This window comes from Pteropus alecto, unplaced genomic scaffold (assembly GCF_000325575.1).
Source record: "Pteropus alecto unplaced genomic scaffold, ASM32557v1 scaffold98, whole genome shotgun sequence".
Lineage (NCBI taxonomy): Eukaryota > Metazoa > Chordata > Mammalia > Chiroptera > Pteropodidae > Pteropus > Pteropus alecto.
The window spans coordinates 23198690-23205638 of record NW_006443570.1 but is presented as its reverse complement, the minus strand read 5'-3'; the positions used below and the strand labels follow the sequence as shown (position 1 = coordinate 23205638).

At 50.2% G+C, this 6949-nt stretch overlaps 1 protein-coding gene and 1 non-coding gene across 10 annotated transcripts in view; both read right to left on the bottom strand.

Annotated features, from left to right (window-relative positions):
* The window catches only part of RAP1GAP2 (RAP1 GTPase activating protein 2), a 194681-nt gene that overhangs the window by 84358 nt on the left and 103374 nt on the right, over positions 1–6949 (bottom strand). The gene's annotated exons all lie outside the window — the stretch shown is intronic.
* Positions 1048–1166, bottom strand: LOC112473410. The gene has a single exon (XR_003043991.1). It is a non-coding gene; the product is annotated as a 5S ribosomal RNA (ribosomal RNA).

Below are 6949 nucleotides of genomic sequence, written 5' to 3'. Positions count from 1 at the left end.
CTTTCCTGTTGGCTCCTTGAGATGGGAAACTGCAGCCATACCCAGCACACCTGGACTCTGGGTCTGCAGCTGGGGCAGCAGAAGACTTCTGGGCCCTGCCACCAGCTCTCCACCTCTCCCTCCACCAAGTCAGTTTTGGGAACCAGGCACTGTAGACCATGGTACCAATTAGCCTCCTCCCCCAGTCCTGGCCTTGAATTGTACCTTGGAGAGAGGAGAGACTAAAGAAGCAACTTCAGAGAGAAGCCATCACAGAGCAGACGTGGAACCTATGCCCTCCCCAGCAGACCCTGCTCCCCTTCCCTTATCTCAGAAGCTGCCCCCGGCCCGAAGCTCTCCCTCTACCTCCCCCGACCCATGGGAGTATCGCTGCCCTCCCAGCAGAGCCTAGCATCATCTTGCGGAAGTGGAACATACCCAGCTACCACCAGGGAAGGTGTCCTCACCCTGCCATTCACTTGGCTGTGACCGAAGCTCAGTTCACTCATCTCCAAAATAAGGATTCATCTCATTCTCACTACTCACCCTCAGCTCAGCCTGTTTGGGGAAAACTGAGTGAGTGGAAGGATACAACCTCATACCATTTCTAAAGGAGGAGGCACCATATATTATATGCTAACATCTCAATGGGATGGGCCTCTCCTACTTCTGTGCTTCGGTTTCCACACTCATTACAGGGTATGCAGGTGGCTGCTCTCCCTTCCCCTCCATTGGGGATGAGCTGTCACCCCAGAGAGACCACTGGGTGCCCTATCACCAGCCGCAGGCTATTGACTGCCCAGGGCTTGGCTGCTCTCAGCACCCTCTTGCCCAGGAGATGTTCCTAGCTGCACAACCTCTGCTCTAAGATGAAGAAGAAAAATAAAGCCCCCCACCCACCCCCATGCCTATATTAGCACTGTTAGTAAGTGACAAAAGCAAGGTTTAGAAATTATCTTTTTTCTTTTTAAGTTTTTTTTTAGGTGAGGCAACTCTTGGTTGACCTCAGAGATTTCAAGGACCTTGTCAGCTTACAATCCCTTATATGTTTTTATTTTTTATTTTTTATGCCTACAGCACCTGGTCTTCCTAGGTGGTCTCCCATCTAAGTACTAACCAGGCCCAACCCTGCTTAGCTTCCAAGATCAGATGGGATCGGGCTTGTTCAGGGTAGCATGGCCGTAGACTAGAGATTATCTAAGCCAGAATTTCAATTATCAGGACTCTTCCTGTTAATGACCCCCTCCACCCAGGACAATAGATTGCTGGGATTTTGCTGGAGCCAGTCCCCTTGCCTACCACACAGCAGGTTCTCATCAGATGTACTGGACTGAGAACTGAATCAGTCAATACATGTGCTTTTTTTTTTTTTCCCCCCGTGTGCCTGGCTGAACAGAGGGCGATATCGGAAACTGAGAAACTAGTCATTTTGGGGACTCACACTCCCATGGGCCTGAGAGATGCTATCCAATTCATTCCACCTCTAAAAGACCCCACCCAACCTTCCCCTCCCCAGAGGGAGAAAGATTGTTGGGCATTTCCTTTCAGGCTAACCTGCAGAAAAGGAACACTGGTAAATTGCACAAATTGCACGTTCTTTTCCTCCTCCCTCTTCTAGTTAATGATTACCTAAATAAATGCTTTCTGTCCCCAGTGACTCTAACAGTCAATCCCGGAGCTCCAATAGCCTAATTATATAAACAACCATGTAAGGGCTGCAATGCTGAACAGCTCTCTTCTCCATAAACCATGTCAAATAGCACAATTGCCCCCACCCCCTTTTGCCAGCTGGGGCTGATGAATGGGCTACTGGGGCAAATGCAGGCCCTGACAAAGTTTGGGCTAGTGCCACTGGGCTGCCCATCCCGGGCCCAGCTGTTCCAGCTGAGGGAAGCATTTAGCTAAAAATACATTCACACCAATGCAGGGTCCTGCAGCATCCATTCTCAAACAGACACCCAAAACACAAGGATGGTACAACAGAGAGCTCCACAAACATCCACGTTCGCCCCACACATACAATAAGCACTCGCTCATGCAAACACATGAGGCTTTGGGGAGGTTTATGGTCCCCCAAGGTAAGAACCATTATTATCTGTTGCTGCTTGCAATTTGTCTGCCCAGTGGTCCCCTCTTCAAAAGCAGACAGAGAACAAAGGAGGCACATAAAGTGAAAGAGGATGAAGTTAGAGACCTCAGCCTCTTTTTCATGATCCACTTCCTTCTCTACCAAAAGAGATCCATGCATCCAGTGGATGTGTTTGAAGTGGTGCTGGCATCTGGCTCAGAAGACTGGTGCCACCTTCCAGACCTTGCATGAAGCCGTAGGCTGGGTGGGACTAGAACAGCAGATGAGCCTGTCATGCTGGGAACGCAGGACCCAGTAGCAGAAGTGCTCATTCTGACTGAGGAGGCTGCCAGAGCCCCTACATAGGCCTGGTCTCCCCTAAGGAGGTATTCAGGGGCACCTGAGCGGTGAGGTTATTAGCAGTGGACACAGTGGTAGCGCCCGGCTCCTGGCAACCTGACCCCCTGGGTCTGTCATCCCAGCTGACTTAGCAGGTAGCTGGTGGACTTGTCATCCCCAGTCCCCTGCCAGCCAACTATCTGGTATTGATGGTATCGGCCACAAGAGGGCCTGGTGAGCCATACAGAAAATGTAGACCCACAGCTGGGGCTCCAAGCCATTTCCCTGTGATGCGGATGGATGCAGTCAACACAGGCGATTGCAAAGCAGATCTTGCTAAAGAGATCCCTGGATTCTTACAGTCCCAGACACACTTCCAGGACCCCTTCGGCTCCCCAAAGAGCAGGTGGCATGTCCTGGCCCCAAAGCACAGCCTCATTTTCATTAAATTGGGAGTTCCTTTGGCCACGTGGTTATCCAGAGGGAAGACTGAACTGGAGCCCTGGGAGTAACCAGTCTGAAAGGCCACCAGGAGGTGAAATCATAACCCTGCTCTCCCAGGCATAAGGAAGGTGCATCCTGATTTTGGCTGAACCTATGAGGCTTGGACTGGGCACTCACCCTCGTAACCATCCTCTCCTAGAACCATCAGGCGACCTGGATCTGTTCTACCCCGGGAAACAGTGTGCCCAGGTCCTAGCCTCATCTTACACATAGGAGACCCCAACTTCAGCTGGAGCAGATGGAGTCAGAGTGTTTCTATGCTTGGCTACTCTGGTCAGCTCTATGGAATTTTGCACACTTTGAGTGACAGTCTTCCTGGGGTTCAGAGAAGCCAATCAACCTGGCCCCACAGCTCCCCTGAAATGCTCTTGTCAAGGTCACCAGTGGCCTCCACATTGCCAAATCCAAGAACTCTGGTCTTCATTTCTCAGCACCGCCCTCCTTCTTGCCGCGTCCCTTCCTCTGGGCTTCCACAACGGCCCTGCTCTCCTAGTTTTCCTTCAGCCTCCTCATAGGCTCCTCCTCCGATGGAGGCCCTGCTCTCATCTGTCTCCGCTGTCCTCCCATGCTACCCAACCATCCCCCAGATTTAATACATCTCTATGCTGATTCCCCTACATGAATATCTCCAACTTTGACCTCTCCTTGAACCTCCACATCCAATTTACAATCTCATAAGTATCTCAAAATTGGTGTGTCCAAAATAGAGCCCCTAATCTTCCTTCTCAAACCTTTCCAGGCTTCTCTATCTAGAAAAATAAGACCAAACACTATTTATTGCTCAAATCCCATCTAAGATGACTAGGCATCTAGATTCCTCCCTTTCCTTCACCTCCCGTGTCCAATCCATCAGTATACCCTGTTGTCCTGACCTCTTTAACATAACTTGAATCCATCCATTTCTGTCCATCACCACTGCCAACCTCCCAGGTCCAAGCCCCCTCAAGTTTTTGTCCAGACTAGAGCAACAACCTCCAATCTGGTCTCCCTCCATCTATTTTTGCTGATGCCAGATAAAAATCATATCACTTTGCTGATGAAGATCTAAACCCCTTTCAAGGCCCACAGGCCTGGCATGCTCTGCCTCTCTGTAACCTCCTCTCATTCACTATACTCTAGCTACACAGGCCTTCTTTCTGTTCCTCAAAAGTACAGATTCTTTCTGGCCTTGGTGCCTTTGCACTTTTATTTCTGGCATCCAGGCACACCCTAGCTCTTCACACAGCCATTCCTTCGTATCCTTTTGGGCCCAGCTTAAACATTACCTCCCCCAGAGGCCTTCTTTGAGCCCCCAGGGAAAGCCATTTCTCCCTCCCACAGACACCGATATTCTCAAATAGCACCCTTGAAACAATGAACACCCAAACACCATGTTTGTGTCTTTCTTTCAGAGCACCAATCAGAGGCTGTAGTTTTTGATGACTTTCTTATCTACAGTCTACCTCCCTCACTGGCAGGTAAGCTCCATGAGGGCAGGAATCATGTTCACTGCTGCATCCCCAGGCCCTAAAGCAGTCCCTAACCCATGGCAAGCATTCGATAAATATTCACAAAGTGAATGAAGGGATTTCACTGACACTTCTGTGTGTAAGGTGTTCTTAGTGCAAGAGAAGAAGCAATACGAACTCTTGCTAGAGGGGTTCAGAGAAGGCTCCATGGAGGTGGTGGAATCCTAGTGTGCTTCTGAGTGAGGAGATGTAGAAAGGAGGGAGGTTGTACAGTGGTGGGGAGAAGAAGAAGCCTGAGCAACAAGAGTAGCAAACACGAAGCATATGCAGGGAAAATGTCAACCTCACTAGCTGCAGACCACCCACTGCTGCCAAACGATCCCTGCAAGGAGTGACCCTGCCAGGACGCCATCCTATGGTCTCCCCTACCAAGAAGAGCTCAAGGATGCCCCCAGGCAGCTATTTGTGTACCTCTAGCTAAGAGGAAGCCAGCCTGCTTTCCCATCCTATACAGAGGAAGTAGATTTGCTCACCTCTACTGTTTCCCCACAGCTGCTAGGACTCCCTCTGTAACCTCCCCTCATTCACTATACTTTAGCAACTTACTGATCCCCCAGGAGGCAATGAGCCTGCCTGGGGACAAGACACGTGATGCTCAGCATCACACATGTGGTTTTTGGGACTCAACCAACTCAGTGAGTCCTCTTTAGCAGGACCAAGGCTAGCCTATAAAGTGCCTTTGTGTGAATTCGAAAAGCGTACCCCTCCAGTGGAACAACTGGAAAAAGGCACCCTTTCCTCTGGTCAGATGCAGTCTCTCACAGGACACCCTGTTGGCCAGCAGATTGTTGATTTCAGCCCCTAATCATCCCCTGTGCTGGCTTCTGGGTGCCCCATGCGGTGCACACATTCTACAGCGATCTCTTGACAGTCCATAGCAAAATCTGGATTAGCTGCCCCAGAGCCCCATGTCCTCAAAGCTTCATCCAGCTGAGGAGTCCAGGCCAGCCCCAGGGTATCTCAAGAGTCTTGCCCAGGTGACCAGGATGACAGTCCCCATGGGGTCAAGGCTGTAACTTGCCCACCCCCTCCCCGTCCCTCATAACAACTGATGGCCAATTCCCAGAAGAGACCATCTGGGTCCTGGTGCAGAGCCTCCCACCCCACACTCATGGAGTGAGAAGAATTATTGGCGGGCTGGAAGGCCCTGTGGGTGTTTGCCTGCTCAGTGATATTGAATTGTAAACATGTGTGCCTGTTTACTTTCCCTGTCAGACCTCGCTGGCTGCCCCGTAGCCGGGCAACACTATCTGACCTGGGGGACCAGGAGGGGTACTTTCTGTGCCAGGCAGGTCACCTGGGGAGCGTTATCTAAGCATGGCCAGTCTCAGCATGAAGTGCCTCCCTCTCCTCCCACAGGCGTTCCCACCCTCACCCCCAGATGACCCTGGACCCACACGACAGACGGTGCACTCTGATGGGAAGAGGCAGAGGGTGGCCCTGAGGACAGAAGCGGTGGCACCATTACGATGAGACAGAAGCAGATCACCAGGACTAGGTGTGATCAGTCAGGTGGGCAGCTTTGCTGTTTCACTGCTAGCCAAACTGAGAGCCAGCAGGCTGAAACTGCAGCAAGATCCAGGTTAGATGGGAAGAAGACGACAATGTGTGATTGGAGGTAGGCGATGGCAGCTTCTTTCAAGGAAAGATTGGACAACTGCAGATCAGGGTTGGGCGAAGCTCACACATGACATTTCTTTCCTCAGTGAGGGGTTATCTTTTCACCTGGATGGGCGACCAGCAAGTTGCTGCCTGAAGATAACAAAATCAAGATGATTTCAGCTCTAGACAGTGTGGTGTTATGTGAGATAACAAAATCAAGATGATTTCAGCTCTAGACAGACAGTGTGGTGTTATGTAGCCTTCTTTTCTCTGTGGAAAGCTTATGAATATACAACATATCCATCAAATCCCATGGTCAGAAGGAGAACATTTGAAATCATATAATCAGTCATGGGCTCAAAAAGCAATGAAATCAGGCAAAGAATCAGTCACATAACCATAGAATCCCATAGAAGGAAGACCTACCGTGTGCTGGGCCTCTAGGGTTTCCACTAGAAAGCAGGTTAAAAAAAATCCCCCATTTTACAGATAAGGGACCCAGATCTAACAAAGCCTAGTCCCTCCCACTGAACCATGAAGGTGGTCTAACCTTGCCACAGGCTGAATAATGCCCCCTACAAATGCTCTTGTCCTAATCCTCAGAACCTGTGACTATGTGAGGTTACATGGCGGGAACGGGTAATTAAGGTTGCGGATAGAATTAAGATTGCTAATCAGCTGACCCTGAGATGAGAAGAGGAGCTTGGATTATCCAGTGAGCCCAGTGTAATCACAAGAGTCCTTATAATAGGAGGCAGAAGAAGAGAACCAGAGAGATGACAGTGTGAGAACCTAGCTCAGTGGTTGCTGCCTTTGAAGACAGAGGAATGGGGCCAAGAGCAAGGAATGTAGGCAGCCTCTAGAAGATGGAAAAGGCCAGGAAATGGGTTCTCTTTGAGCATCCAGATGGAAAGCAGCCCTGTTATTATCTCGAGAGTAGAGATTGACC